At 37.1% G+C, this 21875-nt stretch overlaps 1 protein-coding gene across 6 annotated transcripts in view; it reads left to right on the forward strand.

Annotated features, from left to right (window-relative positions):
- Positions 1-21875, forward strand: part of LOC149545108 (E3 ubiquitin ligase BIG BROTHER-related-like) — a 75914-nt gene that overhangs the window by 45430 nt on the left and 8609 nt on the right. The gene's annotated exons all lie outside the window — the stretch shown is intronic.

Genomic DNA, 21875 nt, shown 5'->3' on the forward strand with positions numbered 1-21875 from the left:
AATCAGAAAACTTAATCAAGATTCTTAGCTATGATGCTCTCCACTGAGTACCCAGTACTTGGGGTATGTGTACCTGGTACTTGGGTACGTGGGTACAAGTCCCAGGGGTGTGGGTACCCGTAGCCATTCAACCTAGTTTGAAATCAACTTTGGTGACACAGTTGTATTGTAAAAAAGTAGAATATGGTTTCAAATTCTGTAAGAATGATTTCAATTTTCATAATACATGAAATTATTTGGTATTGTTTATATTTGTGCCTTTAAACTACCATATATAATGTATACATTTTTTTCAAAATTTAAAAATTAATTATGTGCTGCTTTTATGAGGGTTCTTGATTGTTGGTACTCAAATTTGCTACCCTGAAATATTTTGGTCTTGACTCATATTGGTTGCTATATGTCATGCCATTTTTGTCCCATCATTGTCAACATGATTCGGTTCTTTGCAATTGAATTAAGTCATTAGGTATTGGTTTGTCTTGGCCTACTTGTTGGAATTGTTGTCATAGGTAAGAAGATCAAATGTCGATTGTTGTTATTGATGACAAATTGGTCTTGCTATTTAAGATATGATGATACAAATCCCAAAGCTAAAGAAATACAAATGCATTATTCAACACCTACACATTGATGTGATGTATGCTCTTCAAGGTGTGTTAGGATAGTGAGAGTATCATCACATGAAGAGGTGGAGACCTTTATGGTATACACCTTTATATTATTGTGGTAAAGATATAGTCTTGTATTTTCAGATTAAAGATCTTGATAAAATTGTTAATCACATGGAAGACAGATGTATAAATTTCTAATTGCCTAACAAAGAAGGATAAGAGTAGGTGATTGTATACACTAATATACAACAGTTTCATCAACTAAAGCAATCAAGATTATGATATCGTGCTATTGTATTTGACATGCAATTTATCTGAGATGTTCTGCTAATAAAGTCTAAAAACTTATGCTCACAAAAGCTCCATAGATCTGCTCTAGTTGCGCTTTCAAAAATTCACGAGTATTCTTTCTATTGAAAGCAGAATTGGAGCAGATCTGAGGAACATATATGCACATAAGTTTTTAGACTTTTTAGCAGAAGATTTCAGATCATTCTAAAGTGAATTGTTGCAGTCCTAAAAGGCAAATCATTGTAGACCTAACTGCAGATCTTCAAGGGTGAATTATTGCAGACTTCAAGGGTGAGGTTTGCAAACTTTAAAGGCTATTTAATGCAGATTTGAAGGATAATTTATGCAGACCATTAGGGGAATATTATTGGACCTCTTGAACAATTTATGAAGGGTTTCAAATCTGATTGGAGGAGGTCACACATTCATCATTTCATTCTTGTTGAAGGTTGGTGTCTTTTATTTTGCCAGTTTAGGAGGGTGGTGCCTCTCACTCAAAGAGATCGGTGTCTCTTGCTGAATTGGTGCTCAGTGGAGGAGATTGGCATCTTCAGCTGGCTGGTGTCTATGAAGCTTGTAAGAAGATATATGGCCATGGTTTTCCCCCATAAGGATTTCGGTGTAAAATTGTGTGTGCATCTTGTTTCAATGTTGTTGATTTTACTTGTGATTATCACTCTGTGATTGCTTAAGTTTAATAGTTTTATACAGATTCACCCACTTTTGTAGTGTGCAAAGGGACGCTTTTCAAGAGTGGTTTTTAAGTTGTTACGCTTTAGTAGCAACAAGGTTTATATTATTCATATTTTATTAGTTTGGTTAATTAACAAGAATAGTGAGTTGACATCATGGCAGCAATTGTTCTTTTGGGTCTTCATTCTTGTTCTCTTGAGTTTGGTTTTTGTCAATGTTCTTTTTTCCAATCATTTCCTAGTAGTGGGTCTTCTTTTCAAAAATCTTGATGAGCAAAGTTGTGGGTAAAACATGGGGATTTAAAATTGCGTGGACCTTTGAAGAGATTCTTACAGCGTTGTTAGCTCTTGACTATGCTTCCTATAACCTTGTTTGTGCTTGACAATCCTTTGAGAATCTCTTTGATTTTTGAGAAATGTTTTTGGCGTAGACTTAGTCTTACCTTCCTGGGAATTAGAACAACCGCCACCGCTTTCTTTCCAAACCTTGTGCACTGCAAGAAAACCAACCAGCTCCTCCTGCTGTGGGACACCTAGCTGCTCCAATCGGAGTTTCCACATCTTCATCATTCAGTAGATATGATCCAGCATTTTGTCTTGTACCTCCAGGTGATCAGTAGAGATAATCATTATGGAGTCTGGCCTAGCGACAATGGTTAAGTCGTGAATAGAGACTTCACTTGTTTCCTTCAGCAGCTTAATTTTGAAGAAAAAGGCTGTCTCTACTTCCTCAGGGGGCTTTTCTCTTCGATCCTCATTTTCCATGATCTTCACATCAATACACTTTATGTCAGCAATCAGGATTTTCTTTAGACGTCCTCCCTCTTTAAGCAGTTCAGAGCACTCTTCTAACCCATGTTCCATCACTATGTTTCTCCACTCCAATTTAGCTCGGGCGATGAACAGAAAATTGGCATTGGTCTTGGCTCCAGGGACTTCATTCATAAATTTATCTATGCCATCTTCTTGAACGTCAAAAATGTCGATGATATATTCATCCCATTTGATTTTCTCAAAATCCCAGGGATTCATTTATATTGCTAAGGCTATTGTGGACTTATCAGCGCTTGCATTGGTACTGGTAAAATGAGAAAAATAATTAGTTGCTTGAGCATGCACAGCATTCAACCACTCACCATAAGCTTGAGTGAAGGAGCAATCTCTTTTAACCTGCGTGATGAAGCTCCTGTTCAGGGGAGACTCAACATCAATAACTGAAATGGCATTCAGCAAGGCTTCCGCATGTGGATTCTGAAGCTGATGGCATTCGGCAAGGATAGTTGATAGAGTGGACGGGGTGAGATAGACTGGTATATGATAGGCCGCATAAGTCCATGTTTTTGAGGTTTGAGGAGGATGCGGTATTTTTCGTGAGGCCACTCCTTTTGCAGAAGACGTGGTGGTTTACTTTGCAGAATTGGATGCTTTACCACAGGTGATAAAGAAACATTTAAATTTTGATAGGGCCTTGACTCAGAAGTGGGAGCATTCTAGAGCAAGGCCAACGCATAAGAGACAAAGGCCTCGATAGACTGATTTGCATGAGGTTGCCAGTGAGATGACACTAGAGCACTTCGATGATAGTGGGAGAGTTACAGCTCGAGCTTACACTTACTTGGCATTGCATCCTATGATTGAGGAAGACGTTATTAGGTTTGGAGTGTTACATGTGGACGAAATTGTCCATGATTGGTGGTATCATGGGTTAGTTTCCTTGTGGCATAATCATATCACTTCCTATCAAGAGTTTGTGGATTGTTTGATTCAGAGGTTTGATAGGAAGGATCTTGAAGTTTACTTTTGTGAGTTGGCTCATTTGAGGTAGTTTGGTGGTTAGAGGGTTATATCAGTGACTTTCAAAGGCTCTCATTTATGGTTTATGGTATATCAGAGCGACGAGTGATGCTGTTTATGAAGGGATTGGTTGAGCCACTTTGTGGATGGGTAAAGTCATTGAATCCATCTTTCTTACAGGAGGTGATAAGGAAGGCGAAGGATTTAGATTTATTTTGTCAAAGAAAGTTTGTTTCAAAGTCATTTGTACCTCTGCTTGTTGATGAGTCATTTGGCTTGCCGTTTAGAGGTCTTTATGCTCCATTTATACACTATGTATTGTAAGTCACTTGGACGTTCCTGTTGATGTGAGTTTTGTTCCACTACAACATGCATAATCAAATACTTAATGTTTCAAGGAGAAACACTAAACACTCAATCCTCTTTTGATATAAGGTCATCTCTCATGTTAAGCTTGCAAAGTAAGATTATGAAATGACTTAAAGGTTCCTTCTTTTTGTGGACTTAACTCAGTTTTATGATGTTATATGATGGTTATGAAAAAGCGACTTACTCAATTCATTTAATGGATATCAACTAGATTATGAAATGACTTCAAGGTTCCTTCTTATTGTGGACTTAACTCAGTTTTATGATGTGATATGATGGTTATCACAAAGGGACTTACTCGATTCATTTAATGGATATCAGCTCTTGCACTTCTAAAGGTTTGGTTTTATAATGCTCAATGAAAATGTAGTTTGATTTTCCAACTTTTCCATGCAAATTAAACTTAACTTGTACTTATACTTCTACCCCTAACTAGAAATGCAAGGAATCATGAATGAATATTATTGTAAGGGTGTTAGTGAACAGATTGTCCTTTGAGAGAATATGTGGAAATCCGACCCTGAATGCCCAAGTGAGAGGACAAACCAGCACCAACAGTTGGATAGATTATCATGAATTGATAACCTTCCTCTGAATTTTTATCGGGTACAGCTCCCCGTGCAAGATTTACAATGAATTAAATGTGGGTGCTTTTGCGAGAAAGCACGAAAGGATATCTAACATCTACTGTGTAAACATAGAGTAGACGTGAAGCCTAAGAACTAAAAAGAAAGGAAACAGAATAAAACAGATTACACAAAGTTAACCTGCTGTACACTGCATTACGAAGGATAAAGTCAAAGAACAATTTCCATCTTCCTGAGAAAAGGTGAACCAAAGCTTTCAGAAGATCCTGATATCAAATGCATACAGGAAACAACACATTTGATGCACTTAAAGAAAACTGAAAGTTACAGCAACATAACCATCAGTGGAAAGAAAACTACATAGACTCAAAGCTCTGATTTGTAGATATCTTTCAAACCTCCCCTCTTTAAGATGTAAAAGACTACAAAGATCCTATTACACATGCATCAGAAAATGAAAACCATCTCCCCTACATTACATTCAAAATCAAAATCCCCTTTAATCACTAACACAAAGTCTAGCAAATAAAGCTCTGCTCTGCTACAGCTTCAAAGTCTGTATTCCTTCCCTCAGAACTGAAAAACCTCCCCCTGCCGATAGCACACAGTTTGTAGCTGCCGGAAACCAAAGTGGAACCCAGAAGATGGAACTATTCTGTCAAAATTTCCTCCTTCCTTGCCTGAAGCCCAAAGTCTGCAATTTTGGAAGTTGGAAGAATTCGGAACCCCATGTTACTCTGCTGTTCACTTATTTAATCTTTCTCCTTCCCGTGACCTCTCAGTTTCATAACGGATTCTTGGAACTATCGTTGATCTTCTCTTCCCCTTTTATTTCCAATCTCCCTTGATTGTAATGTTTTACTCCTAATCAAATGTTAGGTAACAAATCTGATGACATATGTCATTAAGATTGAAATATAATATATCACCTTTCCCATTCTAAATGGAGTCCTGGGGCCCACGGGAATATGTTTTGACACAATATATAATATATTTGAATGAATATGTAATATATTCATTTCCTACTAATTCATCGAGGTACTTTTGCGGTAGACTCTTTTAAATAGTAAACACTTGTCACCAGCGATGTATTTTATCAAAATAGCTCACGGCCTATCTGTTATAACTGTTTTGGAGACCTCACTGATACATAATTCTATTGCGGTAGACTCTTTTAAATAGTAAACACTTGTCACCAACGATGTATTTTATCAAAATAGCTCACGGCCTATCTGTTATAACTGTTCTGGAGACCTCACTGATACATAATTCTATTGCAATTCTTACTCTCGGCAATGTTTGAACGTTATCAAACTCAAAATCTACATATAAGAATCACGGGCGTATCTTAGTATTCATCCTCAAATACCTTGCATGTATACTTCACAACATATATGCCGCTGATTCCTAACTCTGAGTATTGGTGACAGCATTCATTACTAGTTCTTTATTCCTTTGGTATCATTCTCGTCACCGACTTTGCTGGCCTCGACATGTGTTAAACTATTCATATGCCCATGGCTTATATATGAAGTTGCCAACAATTTGAAATGTAGCTCGGGTTTGGAGGCTGGACATCATAGGTATTCGTGATGAAGGTTGGCTTCCTTTATGGGTTAAACCGCGGGTTCTGTTTATGCTTTCACCTTTTCTTTGACCAGAGATGAGGCTCGAGTGTATAAGAATTTGCTTTTGGTTTGGATATGGTGCTATTTTTGGTGGAGCATTGCCTGTAATATATATCGTCACCATATCTTCAAACACTTTGCATGCACTACTGATTCGATGGCGAGGATGTTTCATTTTATTTCCATGACCCCACGGCTATGGTGATGAGTTGCAACATGTTGAACTCATAGAGTTTGGTCAATCTTATCACAGCAACCTCTCTACCTTCGACAGTGAGCCTGAGGATTAGAAACAATGTCTTCGACAAGAATTCGTAACACATGTTAATGAGATCACATTTGTCTTCAATTACTGCCATCAAAGCACATGTTGAACCTGTTCTTGTTTCCATTGAGCCCAATCAAGAATCTACAATTTGCATGAAACATTTGTTGTGCTCCTGGTGCAATTCGTTTCAGCATTGGTCCCTCTGAATGATAGGTTCTACAGTTCATGCCCGCAGGTCTCCTTTATGAGATTCTTATATGACAATGCAAGGAGATTACACAGAAACCTTACCATAAATCAATAGCTGATGAGAATCAACATGTGTAACAATTAATTTAATGTGATTCAGTGGCCATACATCTGCCAAACTCGAGCAAATTATGTTGTCTTCAAGGGAGGTGCCAACTTGTTCTTCTTCTTTTTGATGGATGGTCCTTCTTTAATTAAATACCACCACATTTATAATCTGACAATAGTAACACCGAACACCCAAACTAAATTCTGAATCCATGAAACTTCCTATGAAGGTTGATACTGCATATCATAGTTTCTGCACTTTGGAAGTCTTGCAGTTGAATCCATCAAACCAAGTCTTCATCTTGATATGCACTTTCGCATCTTTAAGTCACTGAACTGCTTTGAAGTCTGAGCCTGAAATGTGAATTGAGACAGAATTCTGAACCTTTCTGAATTAACAAATTTGCAATTTCGAACCGAGAGTCTGAATTTTGTTTCTATTGAACCTGCAGGACAAATCAATTGAACCATTCTGAACTACTTTGAACTACTTCGAACTTCAGTTCGAAGTGGTTCAAAGAGGTTCAACATTTGAAACTGAAAGTTTTAAAACCATGCTCATATTGGTTACTAACAAAGGGATAAGGGATAAGGGCCCTATCTTTATCTCTATACTGCACTTGACCGAAGGGAGAGGTTAGGCACTCGACTATATACTCGAAGGGAGAGGTCTTCGACTCTACTAGATGTAATTTCACCAGCGACTACACTCACCTAGTGAAAACTTCTAAGGAATAAACATGATTTTCATATCAATATCCTCTATCTAATCCCATCATCTGGATGCAAACTAAAGATTGCACATCAATTGAAGTTAAGTGTTCTCATTGTCTTACCACGCAAGGCACCTAACCATTGGCAAAAAGGCTAGTGGCTCAGATTGTTTGAGTCAAACAAGAAAATATCCACAATAACTTTCATTCAACCAAACTACTTCAACATGAAAAGAAGTCTACTCCAAGTGAAAGATTGAGGAAATCGTGCAACACTCCAAAGCAATGACAAGTAATACACCACGAAGAACCAACAATGAATTATAAATTACTTTGACAAGTATTATAGTAACAACTTCATCAAGTCTCTCCCTTAGCTGTCCTACTCTACTCTAGCTTTTTAATCTCTAGCTAATCTCCCAAGCTCCTTGAATCTAACAACTTACAAATGAGAAGGCCTTGGCCTTTTGTAGTAGTTTTGTTACAAGGGCCAAGATTGAATCAAGATCAAGGGTCAAGATTTCTTTCTACAAATCCTATTTAGGGTTACTAAATTTGCAACCAATTATATGAAGGCACCAATTAATGGGCTAGTAAGAAAATTGCAATGATTTTGATAGCCAATGAGAAATAGGACACTTGGGCACAATTCGATATACTGTGCTTGATATTGAGATTTTCTAATTGGAGGCAAATAATTGGCACCTCATCATCCTTATTCTGTGCTTGGAGTCTTGGCCTATAGAGTATTTTTGACATTTAACGATGAATCCTTCTCACTTGAGTCCTTAGGATTGAGCCATCTTCCTGTAGTATCCACATGAAGTTTTGAGGCCTTGTTCATCGCCTTTCCTTCTAGCTTCTCCTTGAATTCACTTGGCAAAACAAAGGAGAAGAGAATTAAGCTTTTGAAAAATCTGAAAAGCAAAATCACATCAATAAACATGATTCATCCCATTTTGCATTAAAATTCATTTCTTTTGCAACTCTACTCATTCAATAGGTCTTGAAGTAATTTAGATTTCCCTTTTAGACCCTCTAAAGTTAGGCATCTTAGTGGTGATGACGCCTAGATTTTTAAATTTAATTGCAAAATAAAATCACCACCCTTGGAGCTAGGGTCACCTTTAACACCATCAATCTCAAATTTTCACTCTTAGGAGGCATAATGTTTGTTATTGAACAATTTTAGCGCTTAGTAGGTAGATGGGAAGGGATGAGGGGAAATTTCTACTTGTTTGCCATTTATCTCTAAAAAAGAATTTCAACGTATATATTTTATAAAAATCAGAAAACCATCAAACATACAAAATATCAGTTTATGCATCAGTATAACAGTTTGGGCCAGGTTGGGGTTATTACACCCAATCTAAATCTGCGAACCAACTGAGTCTATGATTAGAACTTCAAGAGTAAAGATAATCTGAAGTGCTCTTCACATAACGAAGCACACACTTTGTTGCCATCCAATGATCAACCTCAGGAGCTGTCATTAATGACGGTACACTCTGATACCACTGACGAAGGTACGCTCTGATACCACTGACAAAGGGCCACACCACCCTTACCAACTCATGACAAAGAATGCAACAAGATCTCTCAAGATCCAATGCAAACCCAAGCTAGCCCAGATCCACACTCTGGTAGAAACCTCTGAGATCTCAACTTGTGCTCGCAAGTCACCAAGCAACCTCCTTGTTTCTAAACCGTAGTCACTAGCTCTTCTCCAACTTAATCCAAGATCCAAGTGTAAATTGCCTCACATTCGGCGCTCTGTCTACACTCACAACTCCACCATAATCCTGCTGTAAACTGCCTCACATTCGGCGCTCTGTCCACAGACTCGGAAAACTCACTCTTCACTTCCTCCTTCTCTTTCACACCTTGAAGCCTTCTAAGCTTTCCAAGCTTCCACTTCCCAAGCTACTCCTTGAGCTTCCACTTCTCAAGCTTCTCCAAGCTTGATTAGAAATGTTCATATGCCTTGCTTAAATAGGCACTTACCACCCAATACATGACTTATCCACAACCTTCTACACAATATCCACAATCTTCTAAAACTTCCATAACTTTCTAGAATTACAACTAAGCACCACCATGTGACCCAATTAGAAAATTACATTTCCTTTATGGATCACAACAAATATTAAATGCAAGATTTAAGAAACTTTCCACAAACTTCTAAGATGCCACCTACACACCTCGATTAATGGAATGATAACTAATTTCTCATTTTTCTATTTATGCCACCTATGCACCTCGAAAATAAAAATCACCTTTTCCTTTCTTTTCTCTTTTTTCCCTTTTTTTATTTTTTTATTATTTCTCCTCTAATTTTCGTCACTTTCTCTCTCCTCAAATTTTTTTTTTTTTTTTTTTTTTCAATAATTTTCCCATGCAAGATGCTCCTGCATCAGACTCCCCCGGTAGATAGAAAAGTGTGTCCCACACTTGTACGCCAAAAAGAAAATCTACAACCATCTTCATCTTCACCAAAGGCTTCCACCTCAATAGGGACAACAAAACCACCATGCAAATCCTCCACATCAGCATTACTCTATCAAACACTAGAATCTCAACCATCCAATCAACATGCTCATTCCCAGGAACAAACTGAACATAATGCTTCATTAGCAAACTCCCATTCACATCAACAACTAGTGAATCCACACCAGCAGCAAAAAACCCCGCATTAGCAACAAAAAACTCCATATCAACACCAACATGTAGATCTCCATCAATACATGCCAAACTCTTAACACCAACAACCTCATTGCTCACAACAAGATGCTCTGCAATACATAACTCACCTCCAACAACAATTGGATCATCCACGATCAAGTGCTCTGCAACATACAAGTCACCACCAACATCAACTAGATCATCCACAACCGAGTGCTCCACAATCTCCTCAACCAATTGATCATGAAAACCAACATCTGTCCCACCATCAACAACATTAGGAATATCTTCAGCAACAACCTCTAGTTGCTTTGCAAGTTCTGCATCAGACTCCACAAACTGATCAGCAAAACCATCCTCTTCCACCTTGACCTTCTTTGCTTGATTAGCCAATCTAGCATCCAACCGAGAAATCATCTTAGAAAAATTTCTCTCCACTATATCATGAATTTTTGCAATCATCTTAGGGTCCAATCCTCTCGGAGCCATCTTCCAAGATCTTCGTAAACCCTCTGCAACAAATCCTTCCTACACTCCTTGTGACAACCAAATTGTTTGCAAGTCAGATCGCAACCTGCCACCTCGCACGAACAATCAGGAACCACATCACAAGTCTAGGACAACGGATCTGCAATCCACCAGCTCTCCACAATCATGCCTCAACAAGTTTAGTCTTCCATCTCCGCATCCATCGATCAATCTATATGTCCTCCCAAGGTCTTGGTGCAAACTGCCTCAGCTTCGGCGATCTGTTTACACGCTCAAGAACTCCCACTCTAATAAACTTCACCCAACCAAGATCCTGGTACAAACTGCCTCGCACTTCGGCGGTCTACTTGTACACTCAGGAACTCCTGCTCTGATACCACTGACGAAGGTACGCTCTGATACCCCTAACGAAGGTACGCTCTGATACCACTGACAAAGGGCCACACCACCCTTACCAACTCATGACAAAGAATGCAACAAGATCTCTCAAGATCCAATGCAAACCCAAGCTAGCCTAGATCCACACTCTGGTAGAAACCTCTGAGATCTCAACTTGTGCTCGCAAGTCACCAAGCGACCTCCTTGTTTCTAAACCGTAGTCACTAGCTCTTCTCCAACTTAATCCAAGATCCAAGTGTAAATTGCCTCACATTTGGCGCTTTGTCTACACTCAGGAAAACTCACCCTTCACTTCCTCCTTCTCTTTCACACCTTGAAGCCTTCTAAGCTTTCCAAGCTTCCACTTCCCAAGCTACTCCTTGAGCTTCCACTTCTCAAGCTTCTCCAAGCTTGATTAGAAATGTTCATATGCCTTGCTTAAATAGGCACTTACCACCCAATACATGACTTATCCACAACCTTCTACACAATATCCACAATCTTCTAAAACTTCCATAACTTTCTAGAATTACAACTAAGCACCACCATGTGGCCCAATTAGAAAATTACATTTCCTTTATGGATCACAACAAATATTAAATGCAAGATTTAAGAAACTTTCCACAAACTTTTAAGATGCCACCTACACACCTCGATTAATGGAATGACAACTAATTTCTCATTTTTCTATTTATGCCACCTATGCACCTCGAAAATAAAAATCACCTTTTCCTTTCTTTTCTCTTTTTTCCCTTTTTTTATTTTTTAATTATTTCTCCTCTAATTTTCGTCACTTTCTCTTTCCTCCACAATTTTTTTTTTTTTTTTTTCAAAATTTTTTTTCCAATAATTTTCCCATGCAAGATGCTCCTGCATCAGTCATAAAGCGTGAGATGTAGTTGACTGGGAAGCTGATATCAGGCCTAGTAGTAGAGAGGTAGATGAGGCTTCCTAGTAGTTGCCTTTATATAGTATCATCAACAAGAGGAGAATTAGACTTGGCTGACAATTTGAGACCTTTCTCCATGGGTGTAGATGCAGGCTTGCAATTTTGCATACGAAATTTGTCTAACAGAGCCATGGCATATTTGGACTGAGAGATGAATATACCAAAAGACTGTTGCGAAACCTTAATACCTAGGCAATAATGCATGAGCCTGAGATCTGCCATATCAAAACACTAGCATAAATTCTGGTTGATTCCCTGAATCAAAGATGTTGAATTGCCAGTGATGATCAACTCATCCACATAAATAACCAGAAGGATGATGTCATTGTTAGTAGTCTTGATATACAAATTTGAGTCCGAAGAACTCCTCTCGAAGCCTTGATCATTGAGGTACTCATCAATTTTCATGTACGATGCCCTAAGGGCTTGCTTCAAGGCATTGAGAGCTTTCACCAATTAGAGAACTTGGTGGTCTTTACTAGCAACCTTGAAACCTAGAGGTTGTGTTATGTAGACCTCTTTGTTGAGATCACCATTCGGAAAGCACTCTTGACGTCCATTTGATGGACCTTCCAGCGAAACTCTATTGCTATGGCTAGGACTAATTTGATTGTGCTCATGTTTGCAGTAGGAGCAAAGGTCTCCTCATGATCAATACCATGATGCCAAGAATAGCCCTTTGGAACTAAACAAGATTTTTACTTATCCAAAGTACCATTAGATTTGTATTTGATTTTGTAAACCATCTGCAGCCAATGGGTTTCTTCCCTAGTGGAAGATTAGAAAGGACCCAGGTGTTATTCTTTAGTAGGCTCTGGTGTTCAGATGTTATGGCTTGTTCCCACTCTGTAATTCCTTTGCCTCGGAATATTTTTGAGGTGAAACACACTATGAATGTTGGCCATGAGAGCAAAGCTAATGGACTCTGTAGGTTTTCTCTTTTCTTGAGCAATTCTCCCATCAATGAGCTCATCATCATGAACATCAGCAAGTGTCTTAATCCACCACTTAGGTAGGAGAGGAGAACAACTGACATTAATATCAGGTTATGCTTGGTGATCAGGTTTTTCATTAGAAGAATTTGGATCAAACTAAGGTGAAGCATCTACAAATCGAGGTGATCCTACACGAGAAGCTGGAGATGTCTTTACAGGGATCATTGTTATAATTGGAGCTACAGGTTCTATTGAAGTTCTCCCATTAGTTGGACCTAATGGAAGCCTAAATCCCAGATCATGAGCCTTCATAGGTTGGTTTGTTGGATCAGGTATAAGAGAAACAAACATGAATGGTCCTCGTTGCTCATCAAAGACTACATCAAGACTGTACAGGAGATGTTTCAGTGTCGATCAAGCGGCAGACTTTGTGAAGACTACTATATCCAACAAGTATGAGTTTCTAAGTCTTGGCATCTAACTTGGTGCGTGATGCATGTAGGGTCCAAACAAAAGCAAGCGAGCCAAAAACCTTCAAGTGACTAATTCTGGGCTTGTCACCTGACCAGGCCTCTTCTAGAGTCTTACCTTTGACTGCCATTGTGGGTGACTGATTCAAAAGATACACTGTAGTGTTGATTGCTTCTGCCTAGAACTTCTTCAGAACATGTTTGTGTTTGAGCATGGATTGAGCCATCGCGGTGGACTTTCAACTACACCGTTCTAGTTGTGGTGTGTGGGGTGTGGTTAATTGGTGTTTGATGCTATGAGTATCCAATAAGCTAGAGATTTCATTAGAACAAAATTCCCCCCATTGTCTGACGTAAGAGTAATAATAGATTTCCTAGTCTTTTTCAACTAAAGATTTGAACTTCCGAAATATAGGAAATGCATCTGATTTCTTTTTAAGAAAATACACCCACATTTTTCTATTGAATTCATCAGCAAACAACAAAAAATACCTTGACCCAAGAATAGAAGGGGTAGCCATAGGGCCGCAGATATCGGCATGAATAAGATGGAGTACTTGAGAAGCTCGCTTTGAATTGCTACTGGGGAAAGGTGTGCAATGTTGCTTCCTAGCCTCGCATGCATCACAAACTCCAAGCTATTGAGTCTTAATCTCTGGCAAACCAAGGATAAGCTCTTCCCAAGTAAGTTGAGAGAGATATTGCACATTTGAGTGCCCATACCTAAGTCTAAAGTGTGCGAATAGAAGATTGCCGAGCACTCATAACTAAGTCCCAAGAATCACCTGAATCAGTAAGTTGGAAAAGACCATGATCCTCAAGACCTATTGCAACAATAGACTGAGTCACCCTATTAGTGATGGTACATTGATGTGAACTGAAGGTGACATCCAACTGTGGAGAATGTCGTAGTAACTAATTGACTGAGAGTAGATTTAGTTCCATCCTTGGAACATAGTACACATTGAGGAAAATGAGATTCCTCCCAACAGACTAAATCTGAATGTTGCGTTCACCAACAATTGTGTACTCTTCTCCACCACCAAAAATAACAAAATCTAAGGCTGGTAGTTAGTGAACCAGTCTCTGTGGTGGGTGAAATGACAAGAGGCACCTGAATCAATATACTAAGCATACAACTTTACATGATTTGCAGGTCTTTTAGCCATGAAGGCGTAAAAGACAGATTATGTCTCCTCAGTGTGCTCTGCATTGTTTGCTTTGGGCTACGAACCTGATTGCTTAGATGAGGCAGCTAAGTGTTTCCGACATTTAACCATCATGTGATGAAACTTGTGATAGAAGTTGCATTGAATGTTCTTCTTTTGGGGCTTTTTGAAGCTGGAGCAGAGGACTTTTGCTGAGAAGACTGTTGAGACTTGCCTTTATCCTTTTGAAAGGATTTAGTAGCAAAGGCTTGCTCTGTAGAGGTGGAGTTGGAACTACTATTGAATTGTTGTTTCCACCAATCTTGTTGAAGCAAAAGTGTGCAGAAATCTGTGAACTTCAGATCAACACTAGAAGACGTGATGTTGAGAGTCGATAAAATGCTCGTACGACTTCAGTAAACTCCAGAGAGTGATAACCACAATGTCCTCTTCCTCATTTCTGTGATCTATGGAAAGCAATTGATCACAGATTTCTTGAATCCTATTTAGGTGACGCTCTAGTTTTTTCAAGAGTCTCATGAAGATTTTTGAGATGTGCCCATATCTCAGTAGTTGTTTTGTTGGATGGAATCTGAGAGAGCTGATCATCAGCTACAAATAATTTGAGAAGCATCACCGCCTCCCGATTATTCAAATCTCATGTATCTTGATCAATACCAGGGGTAGTTGTAACATCTTGATTTTCTTGGGTCTAAATTAACAAATATCATATTCAAAAAGTTCAGTTATAACTTCAATTTCATAGGAAGGAAGTTACATCATTCATGTTCATGTGAAAAAGAATTAGCGTTAAAATCAGTTAAACAAAATTTCTTAACTAAAAACTTGAAATACCATTAGATGAAATTACTACAGAAATTGAATATCACATACCTCGGAAAACTGAGACCGAAAATCAAACCAAGGATGCTTCTGGAACCACTTGGATTAGTCCACAAATACTTTATAACAATTTCAAATGACGACTATCATCTAAAAACCACTATCTCAAAATCAAATGATGATTGCAATTACATACCACTATAATTAAAATTAGGGCATCGCAAACCACTGTATCAATTAGGGCATCAATTACCATCGGTTCATTTAGGGCTTCTGATACCACTTTACTACTTAGGGTTTCCGCCACCACGGATTCAATTAGGGCTTCCGCTAGTACGGATTTAATTTAGGGCTTCCGCAAGGACGGAATCAAATAGGGCTTCCATAACAACAGATTCAATTATGGCTTCCGATTACTTTCCTTCAAATTGCTTTTCTGTGACAGTAACTCAAGATTAGAAAATATATTTATATTCGATATCATGTATATATGAAAGTAAAATGACGGTAATAATGAAATAACTTAATTTAATCTTACCTCCTATATAAAAGTATTAATACCTGATTTCTGATAAACAATTGAATGTGTAACTTATCTTTGTCCGATGTACGTCTGGCACTTAAGGAGAGGTGAAACATTGTTAGGGGCTTAACCACCCAACCTCGAACCACAACTTGTCCTCACACGATCTCTAATGAGAAAGGCCCTTCCTATTCAGAATAGTTAGGGGAATCATCTTGCCATCTACTGGGCTTCCTGGTAATTTAACTCACCATACAACTTGGTAGCAGGAGATCACAATAGTAGGAATGTGCATGAGTTATTAATTGATTCATATTAAATGATAAATATTGAAATGTCATAATTGATACGGATTCATATATTGATGATTCATTTCTCACACCTCATCACCCATCTTCTTGGCTATACAGCCGTGTGAGTCCCAGGTATTCGGAATTCTCAGAGCAAACAACTTTGTCAATTATTCAAGAAGATTACATACATCCAATATTTCATTCTTGTGATTACATAACTATGTTCTTTAACGATTTCAAAATTGAATGCTCAATTAATTAATTTAATCATAACTGATTTCTCTGTAACTCCACTTCTTCACCATTTCATGGCTTCTCTGCTGGTGAATTCCTCGGTGTTAATAATATTTGGATATACAATCAGGTTTTTTTTTAAACACTAATATTTGAATTCATAAGTGATGTTTAACTACAAGAATAATTGATGAAGATCTTCAATGAACTCTATATAATGCAGAGAATCAACGGTAGTATATTATAAATTAATCTCAATCTAACAATGCATAGCTGGCTATGGTCGTGTTTTCCAAAACAGGAAAATAGAAACATCATTATAATATAGTATCCTTATTTGATTTATGTTATCAATCTTCTTGAGTCCAAAACATACACATATAACAGTGTTAAGGAATCTGTGAGTTATTGACATGGAAAGTACGGCCGGAAAGGAATAAGGAAACATGAATTGCAACACGGCACTATGGGTGTGGTATTCTGTGCTCTTGCTGCAGACTCAGCAAATTAAAAACAAGGTTAAGCATGAGTTGTAACTCAACGTATGATAGTCGTATTATTACTGTTCACCACAATTCAGTCTGTAATGAATTGGCATTAGTATTTGGATAGTATACAAAACAAGATATACAACTGATATTGAAATATGAAAGAAATACAGTCATGGTTCGATGGTTTGTGTACCCAGTTCTTATGGTAATCAAAACGCACACAGGCATAGTATTGAGGAAGGAAATAAAACAAGTTCAGTAGAAACTTACATGACATTCTTGTCTTTTCTTGAATCTTGGGACAGGAAGAAATGACTCCACTCCTTGCTTAGAACCTGTGGATATGAAGACATGGAGGCAGTATGGATTAGCGGAAGAGTAGAGAATGAAATCGGAAACTATACTCAACTCCTCCTCTAAGGATGAAAGGCTCATCTTGGAAACATCATGAAGTCTTTCAATGGCACCACTGATATCTCCTCTATTTGTGTAAAGAGTTGCCATTACAAGTAACAACCTCCTAATCATGTCAGAGATGGTATTGTGAGTAGAACTACTGGTGGTACTTCCATACAAGTGTCTTGTGAGAACTGGGTAATGTCTGTACCTTCTCGTCCATTTTGTTGCTACCATTGTTGCAAGTTTTCCCACCATAGAGAATTCACTTCATTTCAACCTCTAATCAATCATCTATGGATTGCAATCAAACTTTCAGGTCTCTACCGCCTTTTGAACAATGAATCACTGATTTGATTTCAGTCCAAAATGCATCTCTACGCTAAATAGTTCCGGAAATAATCATAACATTGAGACAATTATATAATTCAATAGTTAGGTTTAAATAGTGATTCAAAACAAGAGATGCAAAGTTCCTCCTAAAACGCAGAGGGACGAGAGCAACCGAATTAGAGAGGGAAAGAGATGATAAAAACCGATACAATCATAAGACTCAATATAAAAGAATAACTTGGCTCATCGGCTTCCAACAGTTATAAAGAAAACCATTCAAATTCCTAAGATGGCTATTAAAAATTCAAATTAAAAGATAAAATAAAAAGGTTGGAAAAAAGATTGTAAAACAATTCGAATTGCCAAAAGGCTAATCGATTAATTGTGCCAAATGTCAAAAACAAGGATACTAAAAAGAAAGAATAAAGTTGGAAGATAATAATTCCATTATTATTAAAATTCGAACGTTAAAATTCAAATGTTATTATATTTCGATTATTATTATAATCTTATATTTATAAAGGTACATGTAAACATCACTTTAATATTAAATTATAATGATACCAAATCATTTTTATATTATATGCACGAATATAAATTATTATTAAAATAATATGTTGAAAGATAAATTAAAATCCTTTGAGATATGTTTTATATTTTTAACTCAATTATTTTAATTAAATTATTTATTTAAATAACTCATGTGGGTCTCACAAATGTATCCTGTTCCAAGTCACTAGGTTTTTTACCCATCTGCTTAGTGATGGTGATGGTCCTGCCTAATTCTTTTCTGACAATGCTTCCACCCTTTCGACAAATTCCGTGCAAGGAATTTCTCCGAGATTGAATTATAAATTATTTAATCATAAATAATCATAATAGTTAACCTTTCATCTTAATTCCATGAATTCGTGAGTAACGATCAACTAACATGTCATCTTTACTTGAAATCATAACGACCAACTTTCATACCATTTCGCCAGATTAAATCAAATTAAATTGCCAACTGACTTCATGCGAATCTCAATGGCTATATTTCAAGCTAGTTCAAAAATTGGGATGTAATAGTAGTTAGACACTGTGTAAAACCGAGAACAATTTGATCCATTTCAATATTCAAAAATTGCTATTACCCGCTGCTTCCAAGTGCCCATAATTTCAACCATGGAATTTTGAATTGCTCTCAAGCATAATATTAGTCAATCTGTGAAGGCACATTGTTTGAGGCAAAAAATGGAAGACCCAAAAAATTTGAAAGGTGATCCAAAAGAGAGCTCCAAAAACCCTGGAAAAATATTTTGTATGTTTTTGGATTTGTTGGCTCAAAAATTGAGGCATGAAAATCAAGGCACCCAAAAAATGGACGACAAACCAGTTGAGTTCTCAAAAAACCCATGAAGAATTTGTAAATAGAATTTTTTCAAGCCCAAAAATTAGGGTTTCGAACAAAAAAAGTCCTCAGCTGAAAAAAGCTTGAAATCAATGGCAAATTTGCAGCAAAAAACACAATATTTGGGCACAAATTTGGTATCGAGGGTTTTAAGAAACCCTTGGCGTTGATCCCGACCCTACATGTGTAGAAAAAATGGACAAATTATCAGATCGAGAGGTCTATATATACAAAAGAATAAAGAGGTGTTTCCTTAGGAAATGATCGTAAAGAATAGAAATATTCTATTCTAAAAGAAAGCTAACAAATAACTACAACTAACTAAATATTAGTAACATTCTAATATTTACAATAGATTACAAATAGATAACCATTATTTAATAATAGAAGATTATCTATTATCGTAATAGTTGGAGACTGATGGGTTCTTCATAACCCAAGAGATGAGTAGTTGGCTGAGCATAGATGTAAAGTGATTGTGAAATTTGTTGAAAATAAGTTAATAATATTTTATTATGAGTCTTTGACAATGGTGTCGGCTTTGAAATGCACGGTGGCTATTGACAAGTTGTGCCCAATTTGTAGGAATGAAATGCACAATGGCTATTGACAAGTTGTGCCCAACTTGTCGAAACCCAATGTGTTATTGACAATCATTAAGGTTAAGAGGAAGGCTTCCTAGATGTTTTGGCAAAGATATAAATAATAAAAGGCAACAATACAAGGTAAATTATTATGCCAATATCCTAACATGATTTCACAATCAATTTTGAAAGTTGACTAGGTTTGATGAACACCTCAAACCCCTCGACAGAGAAATTCAAATATTACATTTTCTAGCATTTATTGAAAGGAGAAAAAAAATTGCTTCCTGATGACTGGAGAAGAGATTTCCTGGGCAGTACAAGGTACTAGGGGACATGATGTCCCTAAAGCTAAGCTCTATTTAATGTTATAAAATTCCCACCTTGCATGGGGTTGGTGGGAGAATATAAGGCAAGCCGGGAGCTATTAAGGTCATTGTATTTCTTATGAATGTAGGTACTAAATAATAGTGGGTGGTAGGTGAATCATAGTTCCTGATATTGATTCTTGCTCATAGAGTAGTTGTGTTAGAAAGATTGGATAATCTTGGTATGACAGTTGAAGAGCACGTGCTTTACAATTTTGGACATTTTAAAGGATTCTGTTATGATTTTGTGGGTTGGCAATTATTTTTTAATGTTAGTATTCTATTATGATTCTGAGGGTTGGCAATTATTTTTTAATGTTAGTATTTTGTTATGATTCTGTGGGTTGGCAATTATTTTTTTAGTGTTAGTATTCTGTTATGATTCAAGTGTTCTATTTTCTGTATTGATTGTCATCCAATTTTATTCTCAAAAGTTATGTAATTTGGGCAATTGAAAGTCAATCCTTATTGGTCTGAACCTAAGTTACCGATTCGGGTTCAGGGACAGATTCCGGTTTGGGTTTTAGGTTCGTGGGTTTGAGCAATTTTTTTTTCCCATTTGGATTCATGGGTGGATTCGTGAGTGTGTGTGTGTATATATAAAAGAATCTCGCATAGTTGTAAAACTAACTTACTAAGTCATTTCATAGTATGAATATATTAGTGTTACTTGATTATTGATCAATGCCAAATGTCAAAGATAAACATTGAATACTCACTCATTAATCTATGTTAATGTTGTAAATAAAATCATACATTGAATTACTGAAATGCAAAATGGTATTTCAAAACATAGACTACTTCATCAGAGTGATAGATAATAATTTAATTTAATAAAGTTTGAAACATGGTAATAAATGAGTCAATGACAAATGTTTAATAGTTTATCGATGATCATAGACCTATAGCATCAAAGAGTTTATGGTGATAATTTTCAAGGGTCAAATGGGTCATCAAAATATGAGGGATCAATGGCTTTATCCTCATCTATATCATTTTCCTCATCATTAGAACCCAAACCGGTTCCACTAGTCCCATATGCAACCACATCCTCCTCGTCCTCCTCAACATCTAGCAAGGCAATTCTAGATATATCCTGGAGGGTCATATCCAAGTTAGAAGTATGGGGTAGTACATCCCACAACTTCTCTGGCCTCTTCTTATGTCTTGGATCCTTGTGTGACAGGAGGCGCCAGTTGTTGTGAATAAATACCAAGTCCTCTGCTTTCTTCAAATCGAACCAGTTACGCTTCACTGAATGGATAAAGGAGTATGTACTCCAATTCCGCTCAGTAGCAGAAGAGCTCGCAACCTAGAGAGACAACCAACACAATTTTAAAAAATTAGAAATTGTAATTTTACAATACAATAGGAATTTAAGAGTGCTAATTCAGCAAGCTAAGTGGCCATAAGCAAAGGAAAAAAAACTTAAAAACATACTTGTGACAAGATCTTAATGGCATGAGGTTGGAGGTACATGTAACTTTGCCCATGTAAGTACCACCATCCAATGACATCCATTCTACTTTGGTATTGATTGCATTAGGGTCTGCATTTTTGCCTGAGACAAAATCTACAAACTCTCTCCTAACATTCGATGCCACATTAGGATCACTAAAGAACCTGCTAAATGCCCTCTTATACCCAATAGCAACCTCAGGATCTCTATCTCACCACTATAATACCTGGGAGAAAGTGCATATGCCAGGAGGTGTAAAGGTGTAGTCATCTTGTTTCAATGATATAGAAAATTTTCTTCACCTTATTGTACAAGGTATTCTTAGGATCCTGTTCTCTTCTCTAAATGACCTGGGATGTCAAATGATGTACATATAAGTTATCTTGATGTAGTGTTAATAACTTAATTAAAATAAAAAATTAAAATCTCTCAATAAACAAGGATAAAGTATTGTATAAAAATGTAAACTTACCGATTGCATTCTATCTAGCATGGAATCCATGGCATCATATATGTCCCCTAAACAAGGCTCATCAGTGTCAGCAAATCGAAGCATGAACATGATGGGCTCGATGAGTTCAGATTCATATTCCATCCTATTTCGAAAAATCATCACTGAAGATCATATCCTTCACAGTTTTATCTCTGTCTGTATTG

This window comes from Cupressus sempervirens, chromosome 7 (genome assembly GCF_028749045.1).
Source record: "Cupressus sempervirens isolate cs-2001-9-10 chromosome 7, ASM2874904v1, whole genome shotgun sequence".
Lineage (NCBI taxonomy): Eukaryota > Viridiplantae > Streptophyta > Pinopsida > Cupressales > Cupressaceae > Cupressus > Cupressus sempervirens.